This window comes from Salmo trutta, chromosome 39, assembly GCF_901001165.1.
Source record: "Salmo trutta chromosome 39, fSalTru1.1, whole genome shotgun sequence".
NCBI classification, from domain to species: domain Eukaryota; kingdom Metazoa; phylum Chordata; class Actinopteri; order Salmoniformes; family Salmonidae; genus Salmo; species Salmo trutta.
Genome location: NC_042995.1, coordinates 20,188,956 through 20,200,419, shown reverse-complemented (window position 1 = coordinate 20,200,419; position 11,464 = coordinate 20,188,956). Strand labels below are relative to the sequence as shown.

Sequence of the window (11,464 nt, the reverse complement as noted above, 5' to 3'; positions counted from 1 at the left end):
TATGATATGACTTTGTGCAGTTTGCTGTTGTCCATATTAATTACGTTTTCATGTGTGTGTACTTTTATCTATGTTCACTTTTCGGGTTTAATGTGTAAGGGAAAATAGCTAGTCGTTACGACTTGTTAGGACTAGCTGTAGCTGTACAACTAAGTGCTAAAGTACAGCTAGATGCAGTGCTAGCTAGCTGTATTGGTACTGCTAGCTGTAGCAATATCTAGTAGGCCAGCTTCTTCAAATTCTAAGTGTGTTTTCTGTGAAATAACCTTTTGTCAGGCAGTTGTTTTGATATATTTCGAAACATCATCATGTTTATATCGAAGCTACTACCTATACTTTTCTTGCCAGACTGTGTTCACCAAATACAAATACCTAAATGTGAACATTTAAACAGCTAAGAGCTAACAGCTCTTGTTAATATTTTTGGGAGAAATGTACATCTTAAAGCGGCAGTCAGCTGTTGAAACAATAATAAAGTGTACCCGCCCCTTGTTTTGGTAAAAAGCTGAGGGATGGGGCTGGAGAAATGTAACCACTCTCAAATGGATAGACAAAGCTAGGATGCAAGGACTGAGCATGAATGATATCACAACTATAGTTTTGACCATGCTTTGAGGCTATATAGTGTTTGTTTAAATTTACTTTGCTTACAAACATTGGAGTGAAACAAGCTTATATTTAGGGTTCTGATGGGGTACAACAGTTGAGCTAAGCTCATGAGACATTTATGCATTATATTCTTCAATAATCAATAGGCACATATCAGTAAATGTGTCCAAAAATGGATGTGACAACAGCAGATTGCCCCTTTAAGTCATGCTGTGAAGTAATTTTCCATTTTCCAGTGGATAACTGCCTGTGCTATTTAAAAATTATTTTAGTGGCATGAGCCATGTTTCTATTGCAACAGCTGTTAATGAGGAGCAGATTTCGGGCTTTCCCTTGGTGTAAACACTGATGCCTATTTTAAGGCAGCATACCAATGCTTTCTCCTCATATGGAGCAGAAAGGGGATTACCCCACTACTGGCTAACCTTAACCAAGTCTGAATTAAAGGACCTTACTCTGCTACTCCACCAAGGTAATCATTTTAATAAGTTATGTGGCCTCTACGTGTGTTTCTGAGTTGGCTGTTACTGGGAACTACCATCCATGTAAATATACAGTATCCATGTAAACAATAATTACTTTTTGTTGGATTTTTTTCTTCTAATGTTAATCATAATCTTATTCATATTTCATAGAAAATCTAAACAAGTGACGCTGTTTTTGGTAGAACATTTAATATATGTATGTTTTTGTTATTTGGGTTACAACTGTACGTTTTGTGCATCTCGGATTTGGGTTTATTTCTGTGTCACTTTCATACCTGGTGGGTAGATTCCTGCCGATATACATTTGCGAATGTTTTCATTCGGTACAGGACTCGTTAATTCACCCACAGGAGACGAGTGAAGTGCACATAGTCACTCTGAGGGACTGTTTGGCATTAAAAATCTTTTTGAGCCGATGTAACTTCGAAAAATCAGGTTTTAATAATGCACAACATGAGACTGCACAGAGCAGTATACATTTTTAATTACTAAAGTGACTAATATCTAGGTTCTGCTTTGAGGTTTTTGTTTCATAAAATATGTATCTATTTTTCCTGCAGCTGAACTTCTGTACCTGAGCCACTCTTTAAAAGGCTACGGGGTTTTGCAGGAGGCCAGACATTTGCCAGAGGACACCATGTTAAGATAGTAAGTGAAATTAGATGAACATGAACTCAAATTGTGGTAAAAGCGGTGAGAAAGTATGTCAAGGAGGGAAAAAACAGGATCCTTTCAGGTCCAAAACAACTTTCTGCTCTTCCTTTCTATCTTTCGTCCTTTAAAAGGTGAGCTAGTATTATGTAGGACACTCCTGTTTATTGTCAGCTTAAAATACTGGGTTAATATAAAAATATGTGCCAGTGAAAAGAAAATTCTACATGTCTTGGAGTGAAAGGAAAACTGAGAATACTGATTAAGGGTATTTTCTAATTCAAACAATACTTGTGAATAGCAAGCAAGCAACAAAATAGTCACAGGGGTGTCACTTTAAATGAGTCTCCAGTATAAAAGGGACTTATAGTAAATTCTTTTACTGACCCTAGTCACGATTATTTTGCAAAGACTTCAGTACAGTATATGACTGTTAAACCTTCAATAGGTAAAATAGCTGTTACACCATTTTGATCTACAATATTTGACCGATTAACATACATCCATTCAGTACTGAGTCCTTTTCCAAGTGTCTGCCCTAAGGAAGATGAATAATTCTGTCATACTGTACATCCCATTTACCATTAACTACCGCCGACATTATACTGATTTCCTACTTCTGAACAGTTATTGAATTCAGAGTCTGAAAGCTACGGTATGCCACTGTATTGTAATATATTTATATTATTACGGCATGTTTTACAAAATAAATAGGTAAAATATGACAAGGTTAACATGCAAGGAGAGATTATTTGACCGGTGAGAAAAACTCAATTTAACCCTCAAAATGTTCCAAAGTCATTACCTTCCACTGTCTATTGAATGGGTAATGGCTCAGAGTCAGGATCATAATGGTTAAAAATGCAACCTATATATATATATATGCACAGTTGAAGTCGGAAGTTTACATACACCTTAGCCAAATACGTTTAAACTCAGTTTTTCACAATTCCTGACATTTAATCCTAGTAAAAATTCCCTGTCTTAGGTCAGTTAGGATCACGACTTTATTTTAAGAATGTAATATGTCAGAAAAATAGTAGAGAGAATAATTTATTTCAGCTTTTATTTCTTTCATCACATTCCCAGTGGGTCAGATATTTACATATACTCAATTAGTACTTGGTAGCATTGCCTTTAAATTGTTTAACTTGGGTCAAACATTTCAGGTAGCCTTCCACATGCTTCCCACAATAATTTGGATGAATTTTGGCCCATTCCTCCTGGCAGAGCTGGTGTAACTGAGTCAGGTTTGTAGGCCTCCTTGCTCGCACACACTTTTTCAGTTCTGCCCACACATTTTCTATAGGATTGAGGTCAGGGCTTTGTGATGGCCACTCCAATACCTTGACATTGTTGTCCTTAAGCCATTTTGCCACAACTTTGGAAGTATGCTTGGGGTCATTGTCCATTTGGAAGACCCATTTATGACCAAGCTTTAACCTTAAAATAAAGTGGTGATCCTAACTGACCTAAGATTGGGACTTTTTACTAGGATTAAACATTAGGAATTGTGAAAAACTGAGTTTAAAATGTATTTGGCTAAGGTGTACTTCCGACTTCAACCGTATATATACAGTGCTGTGAAAAAGTATTTTTCCCCTTCCTGATTTCTTATTTTTTTGCACATGTCACACTTAAATGTTTCAGATCATCAAACAAATTTAAATATTACACAAAGATAACCCAAGTAAACACAAAAAGCAGTTTTTAAATTATGATTTTATTTATTAAGGGAAAAAAGCTATCCGAACCTTCATGGCCCTATGTGAAAAAGTAATTGCCCCCTAAACCTAATAACTGGTTGTGCCACCCTCAGCAGCAACAACTGCAGTCAAGAGTTTGCAATAACTGGCAAGGAAACTTTCACGTCGCTGTGGAGAAATTTTCGCCCACTCCTCTTTGCAGAATTGTTTTAATTCAGACACATTGGAGGGTTTTCAAGCATGAACGGCCTTTTTAAGGTCATGCGACAGCATCTCAATTGAATTCAAGTCCGGACTTTGACTAGGCCACTCCAAAACCTTCATTTTGTTTTTTTTAATCCATTCAGAGGTGGACTTGCTGGTGTGTTTTGGATCATTGTCCTGCTGCAGAACCCAAGTGCGCTTCAGCTTGAGGTCACGAACTGACGGCCAGACATTCTCCTTCAGGATTCTTTGGTAGAGAGCAGAATTCATGGTTCCATCAATCACAGCAAGTCGTCCAGGTCCTGAAGCAGCAAAGCAGCCCCAGACCATCACACTACCACCACCATATTTGACTGTTGGTATGATGTTCTTTTTCTGAAATGCTGTGTTACTTTTATGCCTGATGTAACGGGATGCACACCTTCCAAAAAGTTAAACTTTTGTCTCGTCAGTCCACAGAATATTTTCCCAAAAGTCTTGGGGATCATCAAGATGTTTTCTACCAAAAGTGAGATGAGCCTTTATGTTCTTTTTGGTTAGCAGTGGTTTTCGCCTTGGAACTCTGCCATGGATACCATTTTTGCCCAGTCTCATTCTTATGGTTGAGTCATGAACGCTGACCTTAACTGAGGCAAGTGAGGCCTGCAGTTCTTTAGATGTTGTTGTTGGTTCTTTTGTGACCTCTTGGATGAGTCGTTGCTATGCTCTTGGGGGAATTCTGGTAGACCGGCCACTCCTGGGAAGGTTCACCACTGTTCCAAATTTTCTCCATTTGTGGATAATGGCAGTCACCATGGTTCGCTGGAGTCCCAAATCTTTATATAAATGGCTTTGTAACCCTTTCCAGACTGATAGATGTCAATTACTTTGTTTCTCATCTGTTCCTGAATTTCTTTGGATCACAACATCATTTCTTGCTTTTTGAGATCTTTTGGCCTACTTCACTTTGTCAGTGTCATAGGTGTCAAAAGGAGTAGACCAAGGTGCACCGTGGAATATGTTCATCTTGTAGTTTAATGCAAATAAATTAACACTTTACAAATTAAATAAAGAATGACAGCCGACAGTTCTGTCAGGTACTTACAACTAAACAACTAAGCAACTACCCACCAAACCCAAAGGAAAAAAAGGCTGCCTAAGTATGGCTTCCAATCAGAGACAACGATAGACACCTGCCTCTGATTGGAAACCATACCCGGCCAAAACATAGAAAACAAAACATAGAATGCCTATCACACCCTGGCCTAGCTAAACAGAGAAAGCTCTCCTAGGTCAGAGCATGACAGTCAGACAGGTTCTATTTAAGTGATTTCTTGATTCAACAGGTCTGGCAGTAATCAGGCCTGGGTGTGGCTAGTGAAATTGAACTCAGCTTTCCAAAAAATGTGATTAACCACAATAAATTCATTATTTAACAAGGAGGGCAATTACTTTGCCACAAAGGGCCATGAAGGTTCGGACAGCTTTTTCCCTTAATAAATACAATTATCACTTAAAAACTGAATTTTGTGTTTACTTGGGTTATCTTTGTGTTATATTAAAATTTGTTTGATGATCTGAAACATTTAAGTGTGACAAATATGCAAAAAAATAGGACATCAGGAAGGAGGCAAATACTTTTTCACAGTACTGTATATATGACTAGTATATATCACTGCGTACAGTGAGGGAAAAAAGTATTTGATCCCCTGCTGATTTTGTACGTTTGCCCACTGACAAAATGATCAGTCTATAATTTTAATGGTAGGTTTATTTGAACAGTGAGAGACAGAATAACAACAAAAAAATGCAGAAAAACGCATGTCAAAAATTTTATAAAATGATTTGCATTTTAATGAAGGAAATAAGTATTTGACCCCTCTGCAAAACATGACTTAGTACTTGGTGGCAAAACCCTTGTTGGCAATCACAGAGGTCAGACGTTTCTTGTAGTTGGCCACCAGGTTTGCACACATCTCAGGAGGGATTTTGTCCCACTCCTCTTTGCAGATCTTCTCCAAGTCATTAAGGTTTCGAGGCTGCCGTTTGGCAACTCGAACCTTCAGCTCCATCCACAGATTTTCTATGGGATTAAGGTCTGGAGACTGGCTAGGCCACTCCAGGACCTTAATGTGCTTCTTCTTGAGCCACTCCTTTGTTGGCTTGGCCGTGTGTTTTGGGTCATTGTCATGCTGGAATACCCATCCACGACCCATTTTCAATGCCCTGGCTGAGGGAAGGAGGTTCTCACCCAAGATTTGACGGTACATGGCCCCGTCCATCGTCCCTTTGATGCGGTGAAGTTGTCCTGTCCTCTTAGCAGAAAAACACCCCCAAAGCAATAATCTCCATGTTTGACGGTGGGGATGGTGTTCTTGGGGTCATAGGCAGCATTCCTCCTCCTCCAAACGCGGCGAGTTGAGTTGATGCCAAAGAGCTCCATTTTGGTCTCATCTGACCACAACACTTTCACCCAGTTGTCATCTGAATCATTCAGATGTTCATTGGCAAACTTCAGACTGGCATGTATATGTGCTTTCTTGAGAAAGAGGACCTTGCGGGCGCTGCAGGATTTCAGTCCTTCACGGCGTAGTGTGTTACCAATTGTTTTCTGATGACTATGGTCTCAGCTGCCTTGAGATCATTGACAAGATCCTCCCGTGTAGTTCTGGGCTGATTCCTCACCGTTCTCATGATCATTGCAACTCCACGAGGTGAGATCTTGCATGGAGCCCCAGGCCGAGGGAGATTAACAGTTCTTTTGTGTTTCTTCCATTTGCGAATAATCGCACCAACTGTTGTCACCTTCTCACCAAGCTGCTTGGCGATGGTCTTGTAGCCCATTCCAGCCTTGTGTAGGTCTACAATCTTGTCCCTGACATCCTTGGAGAGCTCTTTGGTCTTGGCCATGGTGGAGAGTTTGGAATCTGATTGATTGATTACTTCTGTGGACAGGTGTCTTTTATACAGGTAACGAACTGAGATTAGGAGCATTCCCTTTAAGAGTGTGCTCCTAATCTCAGCTCGTTACCTGTATAAAAGACACCTGGGAGCCAGAAATCTTTCTGTTTGAGAGGGGGTCAAATACTTATTTCCCTCATTAAAATGCAAATCAATTTATAACATTTTTGACATGCGTTTTTCTGGATTTTTTTGTTGTTATTCTGTCTCTCACTGTTCAAATAAACCTACCATTAAAATTAGAGACAGATCATTTCGTTGTCAGTGGGAAAACGTACAAAATCAGCAGGGGATCAAATACTTTGTTCCCTCACTGTATATGACTATGTATAAACTAGTCTGATTTACATCTAGTTTTCAATACTCTGTTAGCCATAGTCGAGTGATCAAGAATCCTTCCACTTTATATCTACATTATTTACACATTTTGCCACCAACACAGTCGGAAGTCCTGAACAAAAACTTCTCCTGATACAACATCCTCTCCTTAGTGATACTCTATGCTGAACACCGAGACACAGTCCCACCTAGCTATAGCCCCTCATAAATTAAAGTTAAATGAATGAGGCTCTCCGCATCCTGAAAGAAAATAGAAAAGTAGAGGCCTTAAAGTGAAAAAAAGTCATTAATCAATTATGTACATCCCCATCAGTCCACCCACTCTCTCTTTCAACCCAAAGGTCCATGGGAAAAGTCTAACAAGAGTTTTACATCACATAGTTTCCATCCCGTCGAGAGATGCTGGTAGCGTTTAAGACGTCTTTATCTGATTTATGACAGCCTGGAGCATATAGCACATCAGCTATCATCCTATGCATTTTCAATATGGTTGACATTGTATTCCAGAGAACTTTTGTATTGATTGTAGCAATCTGCCTCCCAAAAAGAAAACATTAAGGTTCCTGTGAAATTTACTTCACTAGTTTCTCAACATAGTCTCAGTATAATTCAGATAGCCCCAATTTGATAGATTGTTTGGTGAAATTGTGAGAATGAACGTCGGTTGGTCACATCTTGGCTGCATTGTCTCATCCCTGTACTGGGACAATGTGTCACGCCCTGACCTGAGAGAGAGGGTTTGTTTCTCTATGTGGTTAGGTCAGGGTGTGGGGTGGGCATTCTATGTTTTGTATTTCTTTGTGTTGGGCCGAGTATGGTTCCTAACCAGAGGCAGCTGTCTATCATTGCCTCTGATTAGGAACCATACTTAGGCAGCCTTTTTTCCACCTGTGTTTGTGGGATCTTATTTTTGTATTGCTTTGTGTGCCTACAGAACGTGACAGTCGTACTTTCTTTGTTCATTACTTTTATCGTGTCCTGAGTAAATAAATCACGAGGTGAACATATTCCACGCTGCACCTTGGTCGACTCCTTTTGACGAACGTTACACAATGCTTAATGAGGGGATAAGAAAGTGGTTATGGAAGTTCTTGAACTTTAACTGATGCATTGTGATTTCCATTAAAGGTGTCAAGAATAAAGCAGTTCCATATGCAATGCCACCACTTAAAGACCACTAATCCTGACTTTCATTTATTCAGTTAAAGTACGTGCCAACAAATGTGGTAAGCATCCATCATATGGCGAATGTGCGTCACATATTTTATGAAGGTTACTCCTTAGAAGTATTCTCTTTCTCCCACTCTAATCTTTTACTCTCAATATGGTTCACTTTCAATCTTTCAATCTTTCAGATGATCACTCATTTAGTTGACAAGTTCTGTGGCAACAATATGGATATGTCGTGCGCCTTAGTTGAATAGAGGGCTCTGGATTTGGCGTCCACATCAAAGCTAAGCTATCCGTCGGTTTAAAATGTGTCTAATATAAAACGAAAGTTCTGGGGTTTTGTTGTCGATTGGTTTGCTTTATGGAAGGATTTTGCTGAGGAGATGTGACATGTAGAAGTTTATTAGATCAGTGGGAGAAGCAGGTAATGAAGGAAACACTGACACACTAATCATTCACTGAGTCATTTACACCACAAATGTGTTATCTCTCTCTCTCTCTCTCTCGCTCTCTCTCGCTCTCTCTCTGCATTCTTTGAGCAGTTCTGAGCTCTGAGAGCACGGACAGAATCCAGGTCCCTCCTGGCAGCCGGAGCCAGTTGAAGATCTGTGACAGATGGGGCTAAATCACAAACTTGCAGCCCGGGGCGGAATCCATCCGCAAAACTTTCCAAAGTGTGCCCATATTTACCTGATCACAGATAAGAAGTGGTGGGAGAGGGGACCAAGGAGATGGAAAGAGGGGGCGGAGGGGGATGGAAGAGGGCGGAGGGAGGGGTGAGGGAGGCAAAAATCTGCTGGGGAAGCCAGAGAACTGGCTGCCTGTCATAGCTGACACCAAGCCATCTGCCACAAACCTGTGGCGGCTTCAGATCTCCCCTCCCTGCCACCACCCAGCCCCCAAATTAAACACAGATCTATACAGACATTATGATGGCTACACATGACACCAGCTTCACATGCAGGGCAACTTTTCCTGTAGTATTTTCAAGAAAAAGGGAGAGGAACTTATAAGCACCCTCATGAATCCCATATGTGGTGCCACATTGAATTTCCGGTTGAATCTGTTTTTATCCTTTGTACTGGATGACATAGTGACGGAATTCTTTCTTTCTTCGACGTGATGGCGGCCAAGCCACAGCCTTCAAACACTCTCCACCTAGGTTGCCAGGTTATCGTGGTGTCCTCTGAGGGCCACAGGGGCTGAAGGGAGGATAAGACTGCTTCTGGACTAATTGGGCATCCATCCATGCATTGTTTTTCAGGCGAGTAGGAGAGGAGAGGGGGAGAGGAGAGGGGGAGAATGAAGGGTATCTCTGCCTTGCTTTAGCAAATGAATGATTACGGCGGAGGGGTTTTTAAGTTAAGGTATTAATAAGGGTTCTGGCAGGTATTCCCATGATTCAGTGTTACATTTGCATTTAATTAATCTTGAAGAAAGCTGGAAGATAAACAGCTGTAATTCAGACCAGCACTGGGACCCTGCTGCCACCTATCTGATGAAATCAGAGCCAATATGTTTGTTTTATTTCACGTGATACACACACCCCTCCCTCCTCCCTCACTCCTGTTCTCTCTAAGTAACATCCTCTTTCTCTTTCTGCCTCCCTTTCGATCGGCAAGTTAGCTACTATGCAAATTAGCAATTAGCAATTAGCAAATTAGCAATTGATATATTCTTATTTACAGAAAGTAAAGCATATACTGTATAAAGACAGCTTTGCCTCGTGGCACTACTACCATTGTCTATCGCATTCTAAATAGACTAGATATTTTTTCTATACAACATAGTGATACCACCCAATATTTCATAAAAAATAACAATAATAATCAATTCCTCCTATCTGTGATTATCCCATCCTGTTGGAGACCTAATAATCTTCTAAGTGTGAGATTAAGCTGCTAGCAGTATAGTAACAGACATGAAACATGAGGTGGCAGATCTAATTGGTGAACAAAGGTATGTTGTTGTGGCTACCGAATACGGCTTCCAATATCTGGGCTGTTACACCTTTTTAGCTCGTGCTTTACTCAGTAATTAACACATGCCTCCAGCCTTCTGAACGTGGCAAAGTAATGGTGTTGCTCCTCTTTTCTTAACGTTTTGCCCACTGTAGTGCCGACAGCAGGAAGAGACAGCTAGTCAGCCAGTGTCATTAGAGCCACCGTGGCTTTCGTCTGAGCAGCCCACAGAACCTTTCCTCAAAATAGGCCTCCTTTTCGTCGTTATGTTCTCTGGCTTTCACATCCACTAGTTGTTTTATTTTTTTGTACTTTGGAACACTTGTGGTACGCCACCAAGCCATGAAAAAAAACAATACAAAATCAGTTGAAAGAGTAATGGTTAGGGGGATGAGGGAAAATAGGGAGAAGTCGATTGATAAGGCACAATGAAATGAATCAACTCAAGTCATTTGAAACTTTTGTTTAAATGTAATGACATTTTGATGATACACTGTGTGTGTGTGTGTGTGTGTGTGTGTGTGTGTGTGTGTGTGTGTGTGTGTGTGTGTGTGTGTGTGTGTGTGTGTGTGTGTGTGTGTGCGCGCGTGTGTGTACGCGTGTGGGTGTGTGTAAATGTGTGTGTGTTGCATTTAACTATGGTATTAATAGACTTTGCTGAGGTTACGTGGGCCCTTGGGTACATGGTAAAACTGCCCTCCTACACAGTCAAGCGTGCAGCTGTAATCTAGCCCGAGGCCCACCTACCCACAGTCACTATCTAATGCATTTTACATTTTCACAGATGAAAAAGAGAGGAGAGCGGGGAGAAAGAGAAGGACTTTGCTCCCTTTGTTCCCTTTGTACCCTACGTCACTTGACACACGGAGACCGTAGTGGAGGGTTTTGTTGCTCTCTAATCTGTAATTAAGAATTCTGTGTACATGGCCTCTGCATTGTGACTGGTTCTCTGGTTGACAAATATTACTACGGGGATCATGGACGTAAACGGCTAAACTGGAATAATAATGGTTTTACGTATACTGTGGGATATTTGGAAAACGTTAACTGTTCAATTGCTCTCCAGAGTTTGTACTTTGATGTAAACTGGTCGGTAAGATGATGTCTTCCTGTATTTCACTGATGACCTTTGAAACTACCTAAGTTATTGATGTTTTTCTATTCATTTGGTCTATTTCTAATCATTTACGTCTCACAACTTGTGAGGTGAGGAGGCCACACAACAAACAAACATACAGTATACCCATAATAGCCTGTTGTTCAACTTTTTTCTGCTATGATCCGGACGTACAGTACCGTGGTGTTCTTTGTGAAAAGCTGCCAAAATGCTCATAGAGGAAAATTAATTTCTTGCAAATCGGACTTCTGGGAGCTTGGATCTCTGCCAACTTCATCAGGC

General features: G+C 40.5%; 1 long non-coding RNA gene across 3 annotated transcripts in view; it reads left to right on the top strand.

Moving 5' to 3' along the window:
- The first annotated feature begins 869 nt into the window (after positions 1 to 869).
- The window catches only part of LOC115179484 (uncharacterized), a 93,605-nt gene continuing 83,010 nt past the window's right edge, over positions 870 to 11,464 (top strand). Inside the window, exons 1-3 of one of the 3 annotated variants that reach the window (XR_003872908.1) lie at positions 870 to 1,081; positions 1,655 to 1,742; positions 8,647 to 8,798. This is a non-coding gene — a long non-coding RNA (uncharacterized LOC115179484). Of the gene's footprint in view, positions 1,082 to 1,654; positions 1,805 to 8,646; positions 8,799 to 11,464 lie in introns of those variants that run through there. The other 2 variants (XR_003872907.1, XR_003872909.1) reach the window with 2 other exon arrangements.